Genomic DNA, 26276 nt, shown 5'->3' with positions numbered 1-26276 from the left:
TATTGTATATATATATATATATATATATATATATATATATGTGTGTGTGTATATATATTTATATATATATATATATATATATATATATATATATATATATATATATGTGTGTGTGTGTGTGTGTGTATCATTAAAATGTCTAGTGCTTCCACATTGTACATTCCCTATGGTAGACTGACTGTTCTGCATGATATGTTATAGAAATCATCCCTGCATCTTACAGCTCAGGTGGCTTAGTGGTAACTTGTTGTGTCTATGGTGTGCAGGGTCCTGAGTTCGAGACTTGCAAGGGTTGATTTTTTTGTTGTTGGGCAGAACAAGGGCTGTTGGATACAGAGTGACTAAGGCAGTTTTATGCAGTTGTAAGTGGGTTTGCATGAGTTTGAGCAGCAGTAAGCAATGCTAAATTCCGGTTAAATATGCTTACAGACAGTAAGCCTGAAAGTGATTAATCCATGTAGACATTGTTAGCGCCATGCAAACAGGCTTAATCCTGCTTACTACTGCTTAAAAGTGCTTACTAGCGCTTACCCCCATGCTAATTTCTTTAAAAGAAAAGAAAAAAACTGGTGATAGGAAAGTGGTGAAAAAGAGGGCATGCAGAGGGAAATACAATAGGGAACGTAGCTAGGGATGAGCACGACAGGTGTAGGGAAGGTCCATAGCTCTCCATTTCTTCTACAGCAACAGTTGTGCATATATGCTGAATTTGGAAGTAAATTTGGACACTCAAACCCCTGAGAGAGGGGTGAGGACAACAATAATGTGTTGTGAAGCCAATTAGACCAGAGTACATATGTCCAGTGGACATGTGTGCAAAATGGACAGCTATGTATGGAGCAAAATTTTGGGGGGGGGAACAGGTTGCCCTTTTTTTTAAGGTGAGAGTAGAATGTTGGGGAATGGTGGTAGGTATATTTGGGGAGGTAGGTTGGGTAGGAAGACAGACAAGACAGACACAACAGCATACAGGGGTGATATATGACACATGTGGGGGCAAACACCTTGGACGGGGAGGGGTGTTTGGAAATCGGAAGCCCATAAGCCCACAGATGGAAACAGTTGGACTGAGGTCCCCACCCATGGGCAGTCACCGCTGCAGCTTCATAGCCCTAAAGGTGGCTGTGCCTGGGGCTGAGCAAGAGGGGCAGGCTGACCCTTCAATTGCACCATGTGGCCCTCAAGCTGGTGTAGCAGATCTCCAAACTCCTTTCGGAGCTCGCTATGCACCAAGCCCTGGACCTGGCTTTGGGTGACAGTATCCTCTCCATTTCCAATCCCAGGGGGAGGATGAGCCCCCTCCCCTGAGGCAGCTCCACCTGAAGGTGGTGCAGAGCCAGTAGATGAGAAGGTCCTGGGATGGGTGCCAGATGTGCTGGGGTCCGGTGCCATGGCCAGATGAGTTGGGAGAGGTGGGTTTGCTGGGATTGGCCTTCTCAAATGTGCTATGGTGTTACAGTTTTAGAACATATGTGGGTTAGTAATAGTCAACACAATCCAGGATTAGTTATAACAGTGTGCATAGCTATTCCCATTAACCTAACACAACAGATTTATAACAGTTGGATAGCAAACAGAACACATGCATATATGGAACCACAGTGACAATTACAACAGCATGCAGGTTACATTGATAACAACAAGCCACCAATTGTAGTATTTCAACATGGAACATTAATAGAAACACATTTCAATATTTGTTGAACAATAGGGCATATGCCCCAACAGTAGGTTTGGTGTAAAACATACCCATTGATCTGTGTTTTAGATTATTGTTGCAGATATGGTGGTGGGAGGGAGAGATGCCAATTAACAACTTGTATATCCTTGCAGTGCTCACAACTTTAATGATTGTTGCTTTAATCATTACTCTACAGGTATTATTACAATACCCTATGGCCTAGGTTTGGGCAGTGGTATGTTTGTACACAGTATATACCTCAACTGTATTATAGCTACATTCTACTTCTCTTACCTGGTAGACCTGTGTAGAGAATGTTTGTTAACACTACCTGACTGTTTCTATATATATATATAGATTCCTAGTTATAATTCTGCACATACCTCTCAACGTCTTAATGCAAAAAATCTGTACAACGCTTGACAAACTGGGGGTACAAATAGGGACATATTTTAAATATTGCTCTTATAAACTTTTAGACAGTTGCTAGAGTAACAGGATTTGTTTTAATATACATTTTCTGAAGGATCTTAAGTCTGAAACTAAAATGTATGTCATTATTTAGTGACTACAATCCTGAGATTATCCCAGTGATTTGCTAGGAAAATAGAGGAACAGGCCAAAAATATGAGGCAAATATCTGGACATTCTGCACACATCTGTAAAGTTGAGAGGTATGATTATGCATACAGCTTGCTACCACTCCTGGGATTTGAGCCATGGCTGTGTGTGCTAAAAATACAAGTCTGTGCTTCATCAGAGTGAGCTATTTAGAATGTGCTGTCTTTTCTTTTAGTGTTTTCTAAGTCTATCTTGGCTGTACAATCTGACCTTGTAATTACAACATTCTTATACAGACATTGCAAGACATATTTTTATCTAGCACAGTGTGAGAAACAGTTGCACAACAGTACTATTCACATACCAGATCATGGTGAATGCAACATGTGAGGCCATACAATACCAGAGTAAACACTACCAGTCCAGGATTTAGAACTTTATTGCCAGGCAGTTACACTTTTTTTTTTAAATATGACCTATATGGGACTATTATTGTCATATTATCTGGTTTATTCAGTACAAACCATACACATTTTGTATAGTACCAGGTGACATTTTACTCCTTTATATTTATGTGGTATGAATACTACAAGCAAGATTGTTACTCACCAGCCTCGCGATGCAGCCTTTGCAACCTGCTGGCATGCGCTTCCTGGTTCACAGCCCACTAAGCTGCAGCTGTAAAGAAAATAGAGAAACATTTATGCATACCAATCCATCACATACAGAGGTTGGACTTTAGTAAACAATTGTTGCTATGAATACTTACACACTGCTGGGACATCTCCCCTTTCTCTTGCTTCTTGAACCCACTGTTCCAAGAGCTCCCTCTTCCTCCATTTCAAGTCGGCATAGTGGTGCCAGACCTGCTCACCAGTCCAAGGGATACCAGTAGCACTGGTGAGATCATGGGTGAGACTTTCCCAAGCTTCTGCTTTATATTGGGAGCCCTGGTACTGGTCCTGCAGCAGTCTCATGTCATGTTTTTTTATCAGGAGTCCTACCATGACCTTGGACTCCTGTATATACCAGCGCTGCACCCAGAAGTGCATGCCCTCTCCAACACCTCCCATACTGCCTACAGTGGAGAGCTACAACCAGTTATGAGCTGTATTCCTGCCTGTGGGGTTTAAATATGGCCAATTTCCCACCCTTTGCCATGATTGGATGGTTTTGAAAATGCTGAGCTAAGCTAAGCTATGGGCAAACCTGCTTAGCTAAAGTTGGCAGTGCTTAAAGGGGCAAGTTCAGCATTGCTTACCAATGGACAAATCCACTTAGCTGGGGTCTCCATTGCTTAGTATTCATATACACACAATGCTTACACCTGGTCAACATAGCTGTGCAATGCTTAGCATTGCTTATGTTTCATTATATTGGTCTACCACCTTTATGGGATAGATTCATAATTCATTACATAGTATAGATTATTTACCTACCCTGACATCCCCCCAATGCGCTGTGATTAATTTATTCTTGTGTGACTATACTGTATGGGGCACTAGTGTTTATATGGGGGTTTCACTAATTTATTACACTGACACCTCACATCTAGGCCTAATATACTACCCTGGTTGAGAAAAATCAGTTACTTCTTACATAAATATGCAAAAAAAATAAATTTTGATGTTTAAACATACAAAATGCAAATAGCTTTGGTGAGGTTTGAATTGTGAATGACTACATGCAATGCATACACTCTAACTGCTACACTATTGCACTTATGTTTATGTTGGACGTCTATTGCTTTTTAACTTATCGTGCCATTTCAACTAGGCTAAGCATAGCTAAACAACGGGCACACCTGTGCAGCTATGCTTAAACTTTATTGCATATATAAAAAAAAAATCATTTGTTGTGTTTTTTTATTTGTACCCTTCAGAATATTCATGCTAATGGTGAACCTGTTATTCTATCAACTTTCTGCTTTGTGGGATGATTGTCCCTTATTGCTTTGTCCACATTTCTTACTCTGACAGGTTGGGAGGTGTGCACTGTCTGCTTATGCTAAATCTGTTATTCTCTCAACTTTTGGCTTGGTAGGGATGATTTTCCACTAATTAAACACACACAAAAAAACAAAATATATTCCAAAACAACCAAGTTGATGAACAAAGGTAACAGCCAGACTGTAGTGAATAAATCCTCTTATGCAATTTTATTTATGGCCCATTTTGAAAAATTATTTATTTATCCAAAGAACTTTTTCCAGAATAAATTTATTAAATACAAGAGATTTATTGATGACCTCTTGTTTTTATGCAGGGGGGACCCACATGATTTTGAGGAATTTATTCTTGAAGTAAAAGATAATCCATGTGGCCTGGACTTCACTTACAACATAGGCAGGCATAGGATTCAGTTTTTGGATATAGAATTTTATGTAGGGTCTGATAACAAAGTGCAATATAAGCCATATCATAAGGTTACAGCGGCTAACAATTTTTTACATGCATCTAGTATGCATAGTGTTCATCTCAAAAATTCCCTACTATTAGGAGAATTTAAGCGAATTGCGACAAATACATTGGAAATGGATAGAATGAGCATTGAATTTAATAAAATTGAGGCAAAACTTGATGTGAGAGGCTATTCTAAGAGCATGATAAAGCAAGCTAGAGGACATGTTGAATATGAATTAGGAATGGAGGGACCAATGAGAAAAATGCATGGATATAAAACAACTATTAATTTGGAAGATACTAGGGGCCAGTTTATGCAAATTAGAGGGAATGCATATGAGGACAGCATATTTTTTGTCAACAAATTTTCAGATTTTTCTAGTATTTTAATGAAGGTAGTGTTGTCACTATGGCCTATCATTGTTGGAGATGATAAGGTAGGAAAATTGTTTCCCAATACAGTAACATTTCTTATGGAAGATTTCAGAACTTAAAGGAAATATTGAATATTAGAAGTAGGATAACAAGAAATAGAAAGGTAGAGACTTACCAGTGTGGGAGATGCAAGGTATGTGCTAGAGTTAGAAATTTTGATGGAACAAGAATTAATAATGTGAGATATAATGCTTCAGAATTCTTTAATTGTAATTCTTCTGGGGTGATTTATATCATAGGGTGCAATTGTGCACCCCAGAAATGGTATATTGGACAAACTAAATGGAGAGTTAAGCTTAGAATTCTTGAGTATTTGGGTGATATCAGGAATAGCAGGCTTGAAAGTCCGGTGGCCAGTCATTTTTGTGAACAGCATGGGGGATCTTCCGATGGGTTCGGTTTTAGTGTTTTGGCTAAACCAAATGACATGGGTGGTTATAATATAGGTTTCCAAAACAGGTTGTTGGAAATGGAATCTAGATTTATTATAAATTACAACACTCTATTTCCAAATGGGATGAATTTAGAAATATAAAATCATAAAATCATAATATGTGCAATACAAATATTTTATTTAAGAAATATTTCATTTAAGATATGTTTAATAACATATGTTGTTTAAGAAAAGTTTTTATGGGTTAGGAAGCATTTGTGGCTTTAAGAAATTAATTATTTAATTAATTTATTGAAGTAAATTAATTATGTAAATGTTTGGAGGATTTATAAGTGACTGTATTTTGCATTAAATTTATTCCATGAGAAGGCAAAGGCCGAGGTACTAGAATTCATTAAACGGATTTATTCACTACAGTCTGGCTGTTACTTTTGTTCATCAACTTGGTTGTTTTGGAATAGGGCTGATTGTCCCTTATGGCTTTGTCCAGATTTCTTACCCTGATGGGTTGGGTGTGTTACAAGCATTCTCACTCATTTTAAATTGCCAAACAGCATTTCTGGAGTGCAGGGGATGTGTATATTCTGAGAGCTCTGCTCTTAGACACATCCCCTGTGCTCATACATGGAACCATGTCCGTTTTACAGCATGGCAATGTGCCTTCATACATATGCATGGTGCACTGTCGTGCTGAACAGGAATGGACTGCAGGGCTGCTTGCTGAATCCAGGGGTATGTCTTTAGCATTAATTAAACAAATAATTACAGATTACTGACACTTGTGAAACATTATAGGCTGTATAACAGGTTTCTAGATTAACACTAAGCTAACTACCCTTGTGGGCTTAGCCAATTACCCCATCTCAGAATCAAACCCTGTACATTGTGTTTGCAAAGTAAACACCTTATCCATTATGCCAATCACCCACCTCCCTTGCTAACCTCCTTTTAATGTGAAAATGGAGGCACATGCCATCTTGAATCTAGTTTCAAGTGGTATTAAGAGCAGAACTTTTAGGACTTCATTACTACATTCATCTGTAACTTATTGAGACAAATTAAATTAAATTTTCAAGTGATAGATATCCAAAGAAAATTTGTTTCCTACATGCTAGCAAAATGTGGAAGGTATCAGCTGCACTAAGCAATTTAATGTAACAAAGACTTGGAGGCTGCCCATGTGTAGGGATGGCAGAAAGACTTCTATGTACCCTGTTGACTACAAGTACATGGATAGCACAAACATCAAGAGTTTAAAGATTAGCTTACCTTTTGCATAATCTTCTCCCAGCCTTCAGATGATAATGTAGTCTCCTGCATCTGGTCACAAGAGAAATAAAGATCTCTTTCAGGGAGATAGAACACATTTTTAAATGGTTAAGTTAAGATAATATTCTGGTATGATAGTCTTGCTAGCTGGGAGCCTTTTTATCTGTATTCAGACGATAGTGTTTTGAGTTGTTGTTATAGTTACCTTATATATAAAATGCTCACTCATATTCTGCAAATTGAAATGCATATGGGCATTACCTCTTTCTTTAAACATCTATTATTGGAGTAGCAAGTGTTTTGAAAAGTAATAGGGGAATCCTCTGAATTGATAAGCTAGAGACATGCTAGACTGCAAAAAATTCATCATTTATAATTAGTTTCCCTCACCCTCCAGCTGCATGTTGATCTGACAGTCTCCATAATCTATTTGTAAAAATTGTGTTTATCTGGGGAAACGAGTGCATAATAACAGCCATTGTTTTGTTTGTAGCCATCATTAATGTCCATCACTCACTTATTGACAAGGTTCATAAGTGTAATTACAAGCATTTGCTTGCTGAGTACAAAAATGACCACTACATAGCACCAAGGAATAATAAAATTGAGGTACACATCTGGCTCCATCATAGAGGGATGCAGGTCTTACTGTGACCCCGGAGACTGGGAAGGAGTGAATGAGCATGGGCTGCTTTTCACTCCCAGGGGATGGGGACAGTAATGTGTGCTCAGGTTGTACATGCGGAAGTGAGATTTTTGCAGTGTAGGCAGGGGGGTCCTCTTCACATGCACAATGGGAGGGTGGCTGCTTGCTGGCAACATCCCTTGTGAAATGAGGGATAAATAGTGTACATAGCCCATTGTACTTCCCCTTCAGTTCTGCAAGCCATGTGTCTAAAGCAGAAAAAAGAGCTAAAGTAGAAAACCCATAAAGCACTCCAATGGCTGTTTAAATGACCACACCTCCTGGTCAGTCCTCACTCTATTGATGAGGCAGAGCTGGATTCAGTACTAGGCAATCTAGGCAGTCACCTTGGCCCCACTGGTTGAGAGGGGGCCCCTGCTGATTGGGAATGGGCCCATTGTACGGGGGTCTGTCACATTTACTTTTTTAATTAAAATAAAAAAACAAAAAAATTACATATTTTTAAGGGCATGCTTATGTATCCCTGAATGTATCATCATCACATACACCTGTTGCTTGCTTCTTCCTTTCCATGTGCAGAATATAAACACACAAATATGTTGCTGCCTGTTTCCTCTATGTGTGGAACATAGACAACACATCTGCTGTCTAGATCTGCTTCTTCCATGCAATTAAGTAGAACAGATGGAAAGTAGAGATAGGAGGGTATCTGTGCGATGCCCTATTTAGGGATTCCAGGTTAGTTAATTTGCTCAGACTCAAACCCTGGACCTTAGTTACAGGAGACAAAAGCCTGAATCCTCTACATCAACTATCAACCTGCTAAAAAAATAGGTTTATTACATTTTCAAGAAATTGAGTTTCAGTGCATTTTTCAAGGAATTGTGAGTTTCAATGCATTTTGTAGGAACTGTGAGCTTCAACAGAAAATACATTTACTGCTATTCATGCTAAGTCTGTTTAAAATGTGCAACTGTTTTATTTATTAAATGGTCATCACTAGTGTGCTATAGAATTTAAAACCATTGTTTGTAGCACCAGTAGCATACTTTCTTTTGATGCAGAAGACTGTGGGTTCTTCTTCCACAGCATGTACATGGATTACTGATCCTATTTTGTACTTTGGAGAGTGAAGGCTACTGCAGTCCTGAATATGTTCTCTTTTGGATGCAATGACTAGTAAATATGTACCTGTTTTCGGTTTGCCATCCATTCCCTGTTGCAATATTACCAGCATATAATGTTATCATTTTTCTTTCTTTCTTTTTTTTTTTGTTGTGACATAAGCAATTTATTCTTTAAAGGCACTCAATTTGTAGACAAAACACTGAAATATAAAGTTGTTTGCTAGCAGCAACATCTTCTTAAGTTACAGATCTCTTTACTGTGGAATTATTCAGATGACTAGTACTTCTGCAGATATTGTACATATTGATTGATATTGATGGATTGTAATGACATAAATTTGAGTGGCATTTATAGTTGAAATGTTCTGAAATGGGCAGTTTTTTCATTATTGGCTCATATGTTTCATTTCATTGCTTACTGCCAAAATGATTAAAATTACAGCAGGAACCTGGATGAGTGGATGGGACCATGTAAATTCTTACCAGGGATAATGCCCACTACCCTCCTGGATATGGGCAGTCATTACTAAATGTTATCTTAGGCATTGACCAACATTTCTATGGTATTACATTGGGATGAAAAGGGTAAGCTTAAAAATGATCTCCGGGTCAATAGCCTAGTAATCTTCTATGATCCTATGATCCTAAAACACACTCTAACAAGTGATGTTGTATTACACAAGGAATATAATTTAATACAATTAGGAAAGTGAATCAAAGAACATGTGCATGTGTGCATGGTCCTAAAAATGTGTGCAAGGGGCTTTTGGTTTGAAAATTGACCAAAGGTAAACTTTATCCATCACTGGCAGATGCATTTTCTTTGAAAGTAGGTTTCAATGCCGTTTCAATGAATGTGAGTTTCAAGGGCTGAGAAGTTTACTTTTAAGGCTAAATCTGTTTTCACTGTGAGACAATATTGTTTTGTTCAGCAAACATCTATCACTGTCTGTGCTATAAAATTTGAAATAAAAGTTTTAAATAAAATCAAAATATCCTTAATCATTGTAGAAGTAAAGCAGAAAATAGTATGTACACTGAGAGTTTTGAATTGTGTTCATGGTTTGTTTGTTTGTGTCTTTTGGCTTTTCCCAGTTAGGGGTCGCCACAGCGGAACTCCGGTCTGCTAATGATTGGTAGTTGATTTTTACATGCCGAGTTACCAGCCCTGATGTGTTCATGGTAACTGGGGATAAATTTCCAAGTAATGGGACACTGGAATAGCTGGGGGGGGTCCTGATCTATTACCCTGCCTGGGGCCTCATTCGACCATGATTCAGCTCTGTGATGGGGAACAAATGTAATAATTGTCCAGCAGTGGGTGAAACACACATGTTATCTTAATGGCTTCCCAACCCAGGCATCTGCCCTGTCAAATTCTTAATTAAAGAAAGTTTAAATTATTCACTTTGCTTAAAGATAGACCTGTTTGCTGAGAACAGACGCAATACTCAAGAAAGCCTGAACTTGGAAATCATTTTAAAATATGCTTTCATTGGGCTTAAATAAAATAAGGCAGCAGGGAAAAAATTCAGAGCTGAACAGAGCAGCAGGCAGTCAAGTCTAATCACTCTGGTGCCATCTTGATGACTCCCAATTTTCATTTTCTTGACTTATTTTGCCAATTGCCTTAACATGTTATATTTTCAAGCTTACACCCTACTAGCCTTGAAGAAGCTTAAGAGCTGCTCCATGCTCATATTCCCTTCTTTTGAAAGCTGGCTGCTATCTCTCTGTCTATCTGCATCAACTTAACTTTTGATGGAAGTTAATGAATTCTGTTTACAGTGAATAGCACAAGGTCTCAGTGCAGGTAACTATTATATACATGCTGTAATTCAAGACTGTGTAGTGGGAATCCAGCACAATTGCAAACATTAACTGGCACAAGAGACTGATAAAGTACAGCTGTATTAGAAGAACACTATTATCTCATAAAGTATCATGGAAATGACTTCAGCAATGAGCTCTGTAGTTTGTTGATCGCTATAAGATCAGACTGTGTCACCAACAAAAATGAGGCTAACATATATAAACTCACACCACATTTTTTGAAGCAATGCCTTAATAAGGCATAGATAATTTCTGAAAAAAAAATCCATTCATTAACAAGCTGTTCAGTCTTTGAAAGCAGAATCTTACATTTTTGGATTGTTTTCTCATTCTTTCCTTAATGGATAATTTTCAAATGCAATGATTGCAAAACCTCTGGTTACTATTGCAAAGTGTTCTACACAAGATTGCACCATGCTGAGTTGAGAAATCAGTGTTGTCACATAAAAAAGAATTTATGCCAATCATGATAAGGTGATGTTGAAAATGTATTCTTGCTGATTCTGTTGTTGTTGCTGCCGCTGGTTTTATCAATATCGATGTTTTTCCTTTATTGAGATTTCCATACAGAAGCTGCTATACTGCATCAAGACAAGAACCTGGAGAACATCATATGAGCCTTTTTCTCCAAAAAGTATAGAAGTAAAATTTAAAATGTTTGATCACCCCACTTTCCATATTAAATAATATAAACAAAAATATACCCAGTGCATTGCAGGAATAAATCAATATTTTGTTAGGTAACAGCAAATGCATGGTTATTTCTTTTAAGGAACACTAAAGTTAAATACCACAATGGATTTTCTATGATATATTCTTTGCCCTGATGCTGCAAACATTAGAAATAGAAGGACTTGCCTATTCACAGTGAAGATGCAAAGAAAGGCTAACTATCCTCACATATTAAGACGCCATAGTTCACAACAATGTCCTACCCATAAAAGATTTATGCAACAACATCATAAAATTGTAGCAATTACACAGATAATTATACTATAATGCTGTTTGCAACTAGTATCATGGATCCTTTACAGCCATTTTAATGACATCTAGCAGTGTACACAACAGGATATTTTTTTACAGAATGCCAAGCCAATATCTAGCTATGTAAATAGTTTTCTGTGCTGCACATTTTTCATGTAATCCCTCTTAATAGAACTATACTGCAGTATATGCAGTGAAATACAAAAACCTGATAGTGATAGATTATTCATTTCAATTATTGGCTGGGGTGCCTTCGTTGAGGAGTCTGCATATTCTCTTTGTTGTCCATGTAGGATTTTGTCAGGTGTTCTAGTATTCGATCACATACCATAGACAAGCCATAGGTGAATTGCTGATTTTTTTCCAAATTTCCCATTAGGTAGATGTGTGTGTGTGTGTGTGTGTGTGTGTGTGTGTGTGTGTGTGTGTGTGTGTGTGTGTGTGTGTGTGTGTGTGTGTGTTTACTGTGTGACTGAGAAATTGTATGTATTCTACAGTAGGCTGGAGACCCATTTAGGATATCTCATCTGCTATTTAACAGTTAGCCCAGTGAATGATTTGCAGGTTATGATCCCTGCATACAACCATGAATTGGATTTCAGATAAGGCAGCTGCCACATAAATTGTCTGGATTCTGTCATTTAGCAAGGTTGCTGTCTATTTGTCTAAGTGGATGTAAAACCCTTTCATGAAGCTGTCTGCTGTGTTATCATCTGAGCTGGTGCTTTCATAGGTAAATTTTGAGTCTTCATCATATAACTGTATGAGATTTGCCCTTTGAAGTCCTTAGTATGAGAGACATTGGTTTCAAGATCTTTGGAGATTTTTAAGGTAAATATCACAAGTTTATGGTCCTTCTTAAGTAGAGAAAAAGAGCCCAGATCAACAGTTCATGTAGAAAGTACCAGTTGTAGAGTGTTTTATATATATATATATATATATATATATATATATATATATATATATATATATCAGAATATATATATATATATATATATATATATATATATATATATATATGCGAGTATTGTCAATCCCAGCTGATATTACTTTACCTACCACCCTGAATCAATGTAAGATAAGACACAAACAATATTTGGCACTAAACTGGCTATGTCAATGTATCAAACCAGACTAACTTTCCTCTACTATGAGTTAATAACTATAATTTAGTTTAGTTAATTTGGACTTACACCCGGGATTATCTTTAACCTTGGAATTTGTATAACTTGTTAAGTATGCAACCACTGTATATATTGCATCTATAATCTTAACTGGGCCTCCACTGAAAATGGACATGAATCCAGTCAGACTATCCCAGTCAACATATGTAAAATAAATAAATAATAAATATCCTCCATTGAGTTTATTGACTAGCTGTTCCAGGAAATGTTTCTTAACTGACCTCTGGGTATATCCTACATTGGAGAGGTGCTTCAGTTAATTCTTTTTTTTTTTTTTTTTTTTTTTTTTAATTCCAAAAACAAAACATACATAATACAAAAACAAACAACACAAAAAAAAAAAAAAAAAAAATATATGTATAAAGACATGTATAAAACTGTAAGCATGAAAACTGTAAGCCCCAAAGGGCAAATCTAAAAAATAACAAAAAGTGTGGAGATAAAACATTAGTCACATAAAATTAAAAAAAAAAGCATAAATTACATCAAAAAATAAACTTTCTTCCTTCAGGTGCTTCAGTTAATTCTGAGTAGATATATAGGTGATGTCTTGTTAATAGAGAATTCTTCAAATACTTTCAGTAATTTAGTATTATCATTTGAGGATATGGAAGATGTCCTATAGCAGGCTATAAGTTGGCAGTTTGTCATATATATATATATATATATATATATATATATATATATATATATATATATATGATGTGAAATTCTGAGTCCTATTTATAGGTCTCTGAGAATCTTTCTGGAGGTGATATGATCTTTGACAAATTTAGAGATGCCAGCACAGTTACTATCAGACCTGAATGCATGGCTGATACAAAACCCATGCATGCATGGAAGAAGTGCATTCTTTTCAATTTTACTAAGTCTAAATAGTTACACAAATATGGAAATTATCCAAATACAGGAAAGACACAAAAACAGCCTTTTGCAATTCTGGGACTGAAAAGAGACATCTTTGTGTGGTTCAAATTGGAGTTTGATGAATTTATTACATTTGAATGTCTATTAACTGGACTTTGCTTAAAAGACACTATAAAAGTACCAATTAGAATGAAGAAGCTTTTGATTGAGAGGTGCAGGCCATCCCTTGTAAAGCAAGTTGGACTGTCAATCATCTTGTCTCATGCAGACATATAGAGGATCCCACCAGAATACACCAACTCTGTAATTAATTGTTGAAGCCAGTTATCTTTTCTTTGTAGCCGGGCATCATTCTTGGTAAAGGAAGGATTCCACTCAAAACCAGGATCTTACCTGCCATTGTCTCATGCATGGACAATTCTGATTGTCCATCTGTATATCTGTTTTGGTTTCACATTCCAGTTAACTCACTTTCAAACAGACTTCTCCATGTTTATAGTTGTATTTGTCCAAGGAAAGGATCTTTAGGGCCCTTGTAATGTCAGAGATTCATGTACTTGACAAGTAACTGGCTGCAGTCCTATCCATGCCCAGCCTTGTGAGTGGAGAGGCTGTATGCTTAACCACTGAGTCACCAACAACTAAGACATTTGTTAGTAGGTTTACAAGACTACAAGTAATCAGACTCTTGGTGACTTAGTGTTGCAAGTCATCATAAATAAGATCAGTGAAGAATATATATTTTCAGACCTGCTCTTAGCAGTTCTAGGATGCTTTGTCGGAGACTTTCTAATGGTCTCAGCATCTAACATTTTAATGTGATTTTGTTGAGAATGTGGTGGTGGTGAATATGGCTATGTGAGTGTACTATGGTCACTTTGCATGGTTTTAGGTAAGGAGGTGCTTTCATATTAGTTAAATATTAATACTTGTCAGAGGAACAGATATAAGTAAGAGCTAATTAGCAGCAAGCATAAGGCAGTTCCCAAACTGCTTGAGCTGACCAAGTCACAAAAGAAGGGAAACAGGTTAGATGGGCTTCCATAATGTCCAATGCCTTAAGTATTAGAGAAGTGCACATGTAATTTTAATTTAAAATTTAGAGAAGTGCACAGGCTTAGTCTAGTTTGAATTTGAAATTTGGAAACATGCACAGGCTAAACTGCTTGCAGAAACTAAGCAAGTTAAAGCTAGTATTTAGAACAGTGCATATGCTAATCTCTGTAAAAGATTAGACAATTTATAGGGGGTGCACAATGGAATATGTGTTTGTATTTAGAAAGTGAAGGAAGAACACAATTGGCAGGCTTGCTAAATGGAGTCTACAGAGGATCAGTTTAATAAAATCTGCTACTCAGATTCCAGTGTCACTCCAAACTAATGACCAGTGCTACTGGAAGATAAAACAGTGACACAGTCTACAATCAGATGGGAGAGATAGTCTTAATCAGTAGTGGACCACTAGCTGAAGGATTTGAATATCAACATGTAGCACATGTTGCACAGCTCAGGGGAAACCCACCACATGTGTGATGACAAACTCAAAATATTTTTGAAGGATAGAACAGAAACATGACCAGCAGTCAGATCAAATCAACTATGTCTAGAGTGCATGCTGCAGCGCTGCTATGTGCAGCATTGCCTTATGTATAAACATAAATGTAAAATGAGAGCCAATCATTAAAAAAAAAACTTTTCAGACCTCAAAAGCCAACTGCCTCCAAACAATCAAAACTCATGAACTAGGCTGGTTTTCTCTTCTTCCTAGATGTAAAAAATACATATAATCCTAACAGCTAGACAACTTCAGTAGCAAAATACATTGCAGCCATAAACTTGAATTTTACAAAATAAGACATAAAAACACCATAAAAAACTAACCCAGTTATTATAGAGTCTGAATGAGGATAATGAAAAACAAAACAAAGTATCCTGATAAAAACAGATATGTTAAACTGACAAAATAACTTAGATTACAAAATGTACTTGTATCAGATAAGAACTGCTAAAACGACAGCTTGGTATGAAGGAATATTTGTCCAGCTCTTACAAGGCCTGGAAACCAGAAACAGATGATTCAGTTTGTAAATGGTTCATCTTCCAAGACCCTGCTTGGAAATGTTTCACCTCCCAAGCCACTGCTTATACTTATAAAGGGTACCGGAACTTGTAAGATATTTGTGATGTATGGCTAGGCTTAAAAAGCCCTTGTGGTCATTAGCCTGGAAAACACCTATGAACCTATTATAATTTACTTATAAAGTGCAGTATTTGCCAACCTTGAAACAATGCACATTGTGTTTCAAAATGTCATCTCACTGTTTGTTTAATTATTACAAGTCAAAATAATAAAGCATTCCATTGAGCAATACAGTATCTATCAAAGTATTATCCATCTCAACATCATATTAAATATCTATGTCACTGAATAACCATGCCAAGACCAGCTAGGAGCACACCTGCGGTAGGTTAGTTTACTGCCAATGTAGTTGTTAGAAGATACAACTTTGTAACTTACCTTATTAAAGGACTCTTAATGTGTTCATGTGTACTGTGAGTGAAAGAAACCTGCAGGCTGATTGCAGAGAACACATACAGCACTGGATATCAAACTGCATGTAGGGGGGTTGTATTGCTAGCAAGTAAAGTGTGAGGGTTCAGGTGTCTAGGCAGTGAGACATTTCCCTGTAGTACATTTGACTGGGAACACATGGCTGAAGTGACAGTCAGCTGCAGAGAAATATGGCTGTTTGCAAATTCCCTGTGGGCAAAGAGAAGAATGTGTTGCCATGCCCACAATTCAATAAGCAAATGCACAGGGGAAAAACAATGTCCATGTTCCCCAAGGGAACATGAGACAGCATGCAATATGGCAGGCATCAGTGGCAGGCTGGCCAGAGGGCATGTCAGTGGCAGTAAAAATGCAGTGTACAATGGCCGGTGCCTTTATAATCGGTGTGTGTGGACCACTACCCCCTTCACAGTGTCTAGGAAACATTAACTAAAATGCATTCTGGAGCATAAATGTGACTACAGTAGCCTGCAGGATTCCATCCATGCTGTAGCACACTTCTACATGTTGTAGTTACATAAGTATGTACTGTACACTAAGCACAACACTCATTACTACCTCTGCCTCCATGCATTTGGTTATTAAAGCTGTGAGCATGTCAGTGTGTGCTTCTTTTTTCCCACAGAGAATTTGCAAACAGCTATATTTCTCTGCAGCTGACTGTCACTTCAACCATGTGTCCCCAGTCAAATATACCACAGGGAAATGTCTCGCTGCCTAGGCGCCTGAACCCGTGTAAGTGTGAAGTTCAAAAATATCAGGGAATTAGGAGCCTAATGCTGAGGGGTGGATTAATATAGAAATCTTTAAGAACAGAACTAACTACACTTAAAAGGGCCAGGCCATGTTTAACACAGCTCAAGCCCCTCACTTTGTGTATACCCAGTTAAGCAGTCCCCAAGCTAAGACAGGATAGGAGCTTTAGTTCCAGAAAGAGAGGAGAAATGCAAGCTGTTTTGACTAAATAGAACAAAATATTTAACTAAATACCTAATCTGCTCCAAGCTATATAGAATGGATAATTCAGAGACAGGTAGGACAAATACCGGCAAGGTGCACTGTCAGAAATTACTAGCCAGAAAGCGATAAAAAAGCCTTTTCACTACTGATGTGCGGCAAATCTAGGATCTTAGTGACAGAATGGATACTTTAAGGAAAGTGAGTACAATACAGAATCTTCCAGAAGAGACATGAAATGAACTATTGCAGCTGGTACTTTATAGTATGAACCTCCACGCAGTCACAACAACAGACATCCAAAAGGTTCACAACAGATCACCTTGAGTGGCACTAAACTTAGAAGATAGTTTGGGTTTCTTCTAAGGGAACTCCCCACTGTCCTTATCGCTGATTATCCTACCAGCTCTGGGTAGATAAGAAGACTGCTTCTTAAATTGTTTATACTACATTTAAATGCAACAGGTGACTTCCAAAAGCATTGTAATAAATTGCCCTGTGTGATGCTTCTTTGACAGGATGGTCTGAGGACCTTTAGGAGCTTCACTCTTCTTATCACTGGCCATCATAATACATCTAAGTACTGTAGAAGAATTATTCTTAAATTGTTTGCACTACACCTCTGTCAAAAAGCAGAAGTATGGCACAAGCTGTCCCCCAACTCAAGCATGCTCTTTTCTCCCAAGAGATCAAACCAAGTGGCCATGTTTCTTGTCATCTTGACACAGAGCTGTAATGTTCAAGTGTGTGTGCTATAAACAAGTTCTGTGAATCCATCTAGAATCCATGTCATTCTTCACTGCATACTCAAAATATACAATGAGAAGAAGAAACTCATAGCCCATAAGAGCAAACTTATTTCCCAATCATCTAAAGGAGAACTGAAAAAAAAAATCAACAAAGGGCTTGGAAGCAAAGTCAAATACTCCAAAAGCAAGATTTAATTAAAAATTGCCACCTATGCTAAAAAGAACCACAACACCTTCTCCATCTATATCAGAAACCTTAGAAGTAATACCCAACATTGCGCAGAGCTAATATACAACAACAACAATGCTTATTCTTCCCTTGAGGAAATAACCAACATATTAGCTGACAAATTCAGCTCAAGTTTTACATCTTATCTGTCCCTCAGTTTTGCTAACATATTAGCGTACCCACACAAGCCCCTCCAGTTACCCTGAACAAGTCCTGAGTGCTTTCTCTCTAAGGCTAAAAAAAAAACTACCTCCATGAATCCAGATAATGTAATTGACTTGCAGGTGGGTGATTTAGACAGGGAATAAGTTGCTTTTTGTTGCATTGCACTTGAGGGTCCTTTTTTGCTGTGCTTTTGCATTAAGAGGACTATGTTCATCCATCTTGTGGCATAAGGTGTTTATCTGGTCTATCTGGCCTGGGGAGCACTCCAGAGGAGCCTTAAAGTGTAGTCATTTTAGTGGTCAGAGTGCTCAGGAGTTAAGAATTCACTTTCATTTCTGCTTCTGTAAATTAGGTGAGTTTGCACTGCCCTGTGCTCATTTCAACAGAGCTCAGCAAAACTTGGCTACTTGCCCTTGCTTCAAGAAGTGTTTCCACCAAATCCAGTGCCATCTAGGCAAATATATGCTCTCAGCCTGTATTATTGCACTTGTTTTTCACTGCTTAAGTGATCACGGTTTGCATTCAGAATTTTCTGACTTATTTAAAGTGTATTTTTGTTACATATCACCTTCTCTCATTTACTGTTTGGTATATGAATTCTTTAGTTTTGTAATCGCCTTATGGAGGGGTGATTTAGCTGGAGAATAAGTTGATTGTTGTTATATTGCACGTTAAGGCCATTTTTTGCTTTTCCTTTAGATTAAGAAGCCTAATGTCATCCATCCTGTAGCAGAAGGCATTTGCCTGGTCTATCTGAGCTGGAAAACATTCGAGTGGGTCTTAAAGAGCAGTCATTTTATTAGCCAGAGGGCTCGGGAGTTAGATTTCACTTTCATTTTTGAGTCCATACATTTGGAGTGTTTTACTCACCTCACAGTGGTGGTTGGCAGTGTCCTGTACAGACTCAAACACCTGGACAGTTAGTTTACCTAATAGGACTGTAACCTGTAATTAGTGAAACATTACACTGAGTTAAGCTCAGTGTAGCTAGACTGTTTATCAGATAATGTTATCACAATATCATACCATTATCTAATACCATATTATAGCATTATTCACTCTTGTCCCTATCCCTAGAGACCACCATAACAGACCTCTTTAAAACCTAGTCCTTAAACTAATAGCTTAATACAGGTCTAGATGATATGGATATGCAATTTCCAAATGTCTCTGTAGCCATATTGCTAGATATTGGCATCCTGAGACAATGTAGCAGTTTTCTCATGTTTGCAGGTAACCTTTAAATCCTTAAAGAAACCAAGATAATATGCAAGAGATATACACACACAACTTCCTTGGAGGTAAAAATTTCACTTACAAACAAAGTTGTCAAGAACACATAGATTACATAGTGTCCACCATACACATAGTCCATCTGAGCACTAAAAAGCAATCTTCACAAAACTCAAAGACCTCCTGAGGCTGCAAACATCAATGCCTATCCTCAGCCATTTCTAAAGCACACACCAAAAGCAACACTAAATACCATACATAAGCCTACACCCAATGGACCCTAGGAAAAAAAGTCCATAAGCCAAGCAAACAATTTACCCAGGACTCTTATCATAGGAGACTCCATCGTACAACACACAGATGCCCCACTCATCAACTGGACAAGGAGAAGATTATGGTCAGTTACTTATCTGGAGCCAGTATCTCCCATGTTACACATGCATTCAGGTCATTGCACCACAGGTACAGGCATGATCCCATTATAGTCTATGTGAGTGTAAATGATCTGAGATTTACCTCTATGGACTATATAAAGAGAAACGTTATGGACCTCACTGAATCTGTCATTCCGACCAGTATGAGTCTTGCACTGAGCAGCATTCTGCCCTCACCAAGGATAATGCCACACTATGAACAAAAAATTATTGACTTTAACAACTGACTTAGTTTCTGGTGTCAGTTCAGGAGGATTCAGTATCAGTGTGGGAGGACATTATCAACAAACAATGTTGGTCTGACAAAGATGGCCTGCAATTGTCTCCCCAGATTTACTAGATTTTGACTAAAACTATATCCATCTTTTTACAGCCATTTTTAGATAATGTGAAAGTGAAAAAGCTACTGACATAACAAACAAAATCCAAAGGAACCTAAAGGTGTTACTGCTCAGTGCTAGGAGCCTTAACAAGAAAATCCACACCTACAAGCTCTATATACTCTGGAGAATATCTGTGCCATAATCAAGACATGGTTTAAGGCCACAGGAAGTACTCTGGAAGTGCAAGTCTACAGTGCCTTCCACACATTTAGACCATCAGCCACACAAACAGGGACTTAAGGTGGATGTCTCTTGATCAACATTAGCAATAAGTATACTTCAAGTTTGGTTAAACAGGCTGATAACGTGGAGTTCATCCACATGCAAATCACCCTAGATAGATTCTATTACTATATCTTAGCAAGCTATAGGTCACCATCTGTATCACAAGACTCCCACAATTTGTATCTAGACCTGCTGGAGGAACTTTCCATACAACCAAACTCTATATTCATGGGAGACCTTAATTGCCTCTCTGTGGACTGGGAAACATGCACTGCCTCAAACTAGAAGGCACTGCATTTCCTGGACTTTATTAACAAAAATGCTCTTGATCAGTTATTGTCCACTTCAACCAGAGGTACAGACATACTGGATCTAGTCTTCCCTAATACAGGAGAGTGTTGACCCCCCCCCCCCCCCGCCCATATCATGTGCTCACTGTTGAGGCTGATTCATAAAGCTGTCTCTTCAAAATAAAAAATGACTTAGAAAACCCAGCAAAACCTGTTACAGTTAAAAACTAAAGCAAACTACATCATATCAAGTGACAGTTTCGGACAACCCAGTCAGAACCCAGACTTCGTAACAACCTATGCAGAATTATTCACAGAAATTCCAGAAATACTGTAGAAACAAGTAAATGGCTGCATAGAGACTGCCGTGCCCCGCACCCTGGGCCAATACTGTAAAACAGCATCCCAGCCTCTCAGCTCTTACTCTTGAAAGCAAAGAAAAAAAAGGGGACTATTCTGTAATAAGCCACAATGCAATCGATCTCTATCACCACTGATCTTTCATTAAAAAGCAAAAAAAAAAAAAAGTTCAATGGCCAGATACACAACACCCCATCCCCACCCCAGCCATTCAGGTCCCATTTCTGTGCCACCAGGCCCTCAACCCTCCTTTAACATATTTTTATTTATAAAATAGTAATTTCTGCTTTCAAACTGCAGCAAAATGTTTGCTACAAATGTAGTTGCTACAGTTTATGCTCTGCCTGCATGGATCACTACAGTGCTCATGTTTTAGTTAAAAAAGATTTCTTCCTTTTAAACTGTAGCAAACAGTTGCTTGAGTTTATCCCCTGCATGAATGAAGCACTTCACCACCCATGTTTTTGTTTAAAAAAATCCTCTTTTTAAACTCTAGCAAACTGCATACTACAAATGTTGCAAACAGTTGCTACAGTTTACACTCTGCCTACATGGAGTGCTACAGCACCCAGGTTGTCATTTAAAAAAAAAGAATAGTTGCTACAGTTTAGTTCACACACAGAGTGCTGCAACATTCAGGTTTGACCACACATGCAATATCGTCTTTTAAAGAAACATCAGGATTGGCTGATTGTGCCCCCAAACACTTTGCGACAGGGAAGTTGCCCCTTTTGCTCACCCTAGCTATGCTATTGGCTGTACCTACTAGAAGTAGGCTCAAAATAAACCCCAAAAACAAACCACACTAGTGGACTCCTAATGTTAACAGGGTAAATAAGTAAAGGAAAAAGGTCAAGGCCAAAATCCGAAATAGAAACTCTCATAATGACAGGAGCTCACTAACTAAACTAAACAGGAAGCAAAGAAGATTAATTCAATTCAACCAGACTAATTATGGGGTCAAGGTAACCTCTCAAACTAAAGACAACCACAAGGCCTTCTACAGTTATGCCAGAAACCTCAAAGGTAACAAATAGCAGTGTGCAGAACTGGTAGTAAGTAGTACCACCTTCATTGACTAGAGCGACACAATAAATCTGCTGGCTGACAAATTCAACTCAATCTTTGCTACCCCTGTGAAATCCCTACTAGCATAACTCCTCCATGTATCAGCAGGAGGCTGGCCATAGCAGCACTCACTAAGGCCAAAATTACAGCCTCAGTGGGGCCTGATATTATCCCAAGTTACATCCACAATAGCCCGAAACATGACCTATCAGGACCACTTGAGTCACTTTTCAACTACAGCCTCAAAACAGGATATGTGCCAGGTGAATGAAGGACAGCAATGGTTATCCTCCTTCACAATGGTGCCTGACTGTTCTAATATTCTGAACTATTGAATAAATTATGATGGAAAGGATTTACAAAGACATTAGCATCCTAGAGAAACTGGGCCCATCCAAGTTTGTTTTTTTATCAAGGAAAGGTCATGCCTTCTTAACCTGGTGGACTTCTTTGAGAAGGTAACCAAAGAAATGGATGAAGGGAAAATGGTGCATATTACCTACCTAGATCTGGTTAAGGCATCTAATACAATAAACTACTCAGGTATTGTGAATAAACTCACTGAAACAGGCATACATCCATACATAACTCAATGGATTGTCAACTGGCCCACAGATAGAATCCAAGACATTAGGATTAGTGAGACCACCACCACCAAGAGTCAGGTTACCAGTGGGGTATCACAAGGTTCCATGCTGGACCCACTCCTGTTTGGCTTCTACTTCTCAGAGGACAAGGCTAATGTCAAGGGCCTGTGGCTCACCAAGTTTGCAAGCAACTGCAAATTGGGAGCTGTCATAAATTTCTCTTGATGACACCAACATCCTGCAAGAGGGTCTAACAGACAAAAGAATTGTCCCAAAGCCACAGATTAAAACTCAGTGCAAAGAAGTGTTTACAGTGCCTTTTGGGAAAATGCCCAGCCAGGCAAATTACTTCACTGATAAGATAGTTCAAAGAGCTGATTAAGTAGTTAAAGATCTGGGAACATATGAAGACAGTGATCTGGCCTTTAACCAACATGTAGCCAAGGTATTAAGAAACTCATCTTATGTTGCCCAATTGAGAAGTAAGGGTATGGCATCCAGGTCCAAGGAAGTCATAGTACCAATCTACCTGGCCCTAATCATCCCCATCATTGAGTACAATGCCCCTTTCAGCATTTACCTAACTATGCATATACGACAGCTGAAATACCCACAGAAGTTCCAAACCAAGAGAATCAGTGGTATTGACTTATTATTTTATTCAGATTGTCTTACAGCCCTTACTCTGTACTCAGTCTCCTACAGGTTACTGAGAGGAGATCTGTGCTTTGCATCCTTAGACCCAGCCCTGATTTAGCTTTCGCACATCTGTAAAATGAACAACACCTGAAACACTAGATCCAGGGATTTAAACTTTGCTTGTGACATAAACAGAAAATGCTGGAGAGACAGATATGTGCCTTAAAGGATCTCTCTGTTCTGGAATAGGCTTCACATCCATGTGAAGCAGAATCTAACCTTAATCCTATTTAAACATAACCTTGATCATCGGATGGAAAATTGTAAATTCACTCTCAAGCTGGCCCTCATGTCTTAAATAGACAGAGGCCAAAAATAAACATTTCCTAACTAACGTACTCCACACATAGCTTTTTAATGGGTTCCTATTAGATGACAGAAGACGCATTCTATTGAATGCATCTTGGTCGAACTTAAATCAACGAAAAGGCAAAATAGCGAAGCGACTTTTAAGCTAATTCTTTCCCAGGGAAAGAATTTGCTTGGCCGCTTCCATTACTTTGCCATTTTTGGCACTGTAGTGTGACCTTGGAGTTGGTATATTTAAGTGTGGGGGGGTACAGCCCCCTACTTTATGTATTCTTTCAATTTTTTTTCCTTTTTTTCTTTTTTTGGAAAATCGATTTTTTTTCCCTTGGAAAAAAATCTCTGTTCTGAGCTTTTGAGATTGTAAGCTTTCACTTACACGGGGTCAATTATTCACCGTTCGCTTTTTTAAGCATTCAATGATATAATATGGGTCCTTTTTAACAATCCCCTAACTACCATACCACTCCTAAATAACATACCCATCCTAAGTATCATAACCCTCCAATTTAGACGAACATGCTACAAGGAGATGCAATTGGGTTGGGTTGCTCAGCTAGGCTTATAAAGGCCCTGGTGGTCATTAGCCTAATATATACCTATGGAACTATAAACCTATCTGCCAATCTGCCTTCTTATTTGCATCAGAAAGAGTGTCATAGACTGGCTACTAAACTTATTCAATCTCACCCTCCACACTGCATTCATATCAGAGGTATGGAGAACTGCTGTAGTCATTCCAACACAAAGAGGGACCCACAAATAACCCTATAAGCTATAGCCCTATAGGCCTTACTAGTCTAGTCTGTAAAGTGAAGGAACACATCATAATGAAACTTATTAACAAGAACATAGAGTCTGTAAACCTTGGACCTAAACCACTTGACAACATGTATGACAAAATAAAGTATAAGAGTAGAGACTGTATTTTGTTGAACCTGAAGCTGAAGGACTTCTTTTAACAAGACACTTAAGGATTAGATTCAGGAAAATCAATTCACCCTGCCTACCTGGATCTTTCCAAGGCCTATGATACCATCCCACATTCTGCAGTTATCGATACACTAATTTAACTTAATGTAAACCCTCTATGTTACCCATTGGATAACAAACTGTCTTACTGACAGAAATCAATCTGTTGGAGACAGTTCTTATTGAACAGCATAATTACCAGCAGTGTCCTCCCTCCGATGAGTCCCATGACCACTACCTTTTGGAATTTATTTCCCTGATGTAGAGGCTGACACCAAAGGCATATGAATTGAAATTCTGTGCTGTCATAATATTCCCATCTGGCATCCAGATTCTTCAGGAAGACTTAACACATACAAACAGATGGTGTCTGGACAATGTCCTTAAACTAAATGCCAAAAAATACAGCATTGTGTCCTTTAGCAAACCAAGGACAGTCCTCTGAAAAGTGAATCAGTTATTAGGGAACTGGGCACATTCTTTGACAATGAACTATCCTTTGACCACCATGTATACACTGTCATTTGGCAATCTTTTTATCTTGCCAGACTGTTCACCAAGGTTATATCTTTGATGTCTAAGGAAGTTAGCATCCATCTATACTCCCTTGTCTGGGCCATTATAGAGTATAATATCCTTTTAATATAACACTTGTCTACGCATATGACTCATCTTGAGAGTCCACAGCATTTCATTACTAGGACAATCAAAGACATGCCTAACATAAGCTACACTAACCAGCTTAAACTGGTCTTTTTCTTTCTTTCTGTCTTTTCTGTCTCCTACATATTCTTGAGAGATGACCTCTGCCTTAAGTACAGAGCCTCAAAGCAATAGCATAGCTAGAGTGGGGAAATGGGGTGACTGCTTGGGTGCAAAGTGTTAGGTGGCACAATTGGCCATCATAAACTCTTATGACAAACCCTGCACTAACCCTATTCATGATCACTCTTTAGTGCATCTTGGCTTTTAAAAGCTATTATTGCATTTGCAGTCACACCTCAGCACTGTAGTACTCTGTGCATGATGTGAACTGTAGCAAGCTATCCACTGAAGTTTAAAAGTAAAAAAAATATTATTTTTTAAACTGAAACTGAGTGCTATGGTGCTCGTTGCAGGTATAAACTTTAGCAACTACTTTCTACATTTGTAGCAAGCAGTTTGCTATGGTTTAAAACATGGCAAGGTGTAGAAATGGGATCTAATTGGCTGGGACAGAAGGAAGGAGTGTGTGATGTATTTGGTCATCTGGTATACAGACTGTTTTTTTTTTATCTTAACTTGAAGAGCAGGGAGTGGGGACATGGATAGGGTATTGGCTGTCCAACTCACTTCCTTTACTTTGGCATGAGTCCTTTTTTGTTTTTGTTCTTCATTTGGAGAGCTGAAGGGGTCGGACACTAGTTTGTTGTACCTGTACATGGTGCTGATTGAGCTAGTTATGCTTCTGCCTCAAATGACCCAGTCCTATGTGATCTCCTTTACATCCTCACAAGAAATAATAACCTAAACACCCAGTCAAGAGATCTAACCATCCACTGAAACTTAAATAGGACCTGCTGGTGACATAGATATCTCTACCTGGTAATCCCTGTTTTACAGAATAGACTCCCTTGTATGTAAAGAAAATCAGCTCCATTTTCCTCTTTAAGTATAACCTAGAC

Source organism: Protopterus annectens, chromosome 7.part0 (genome assembly GCF_019279795.1).
Source record: "Protopterus annectens isolate FY-2018-M chromosome 7.part0, PAN1.0, whole genome shotgun sequence".
In the NCBI taxonomy this organism is placed as follows: Eukaryota; Metazoa; Chordata; order Ceratodontiformes; family Protopteridae; genus Protopterus; species Protopterus annectens.
Note: the sequence above shows the minus strand (reverse complement) of the source record.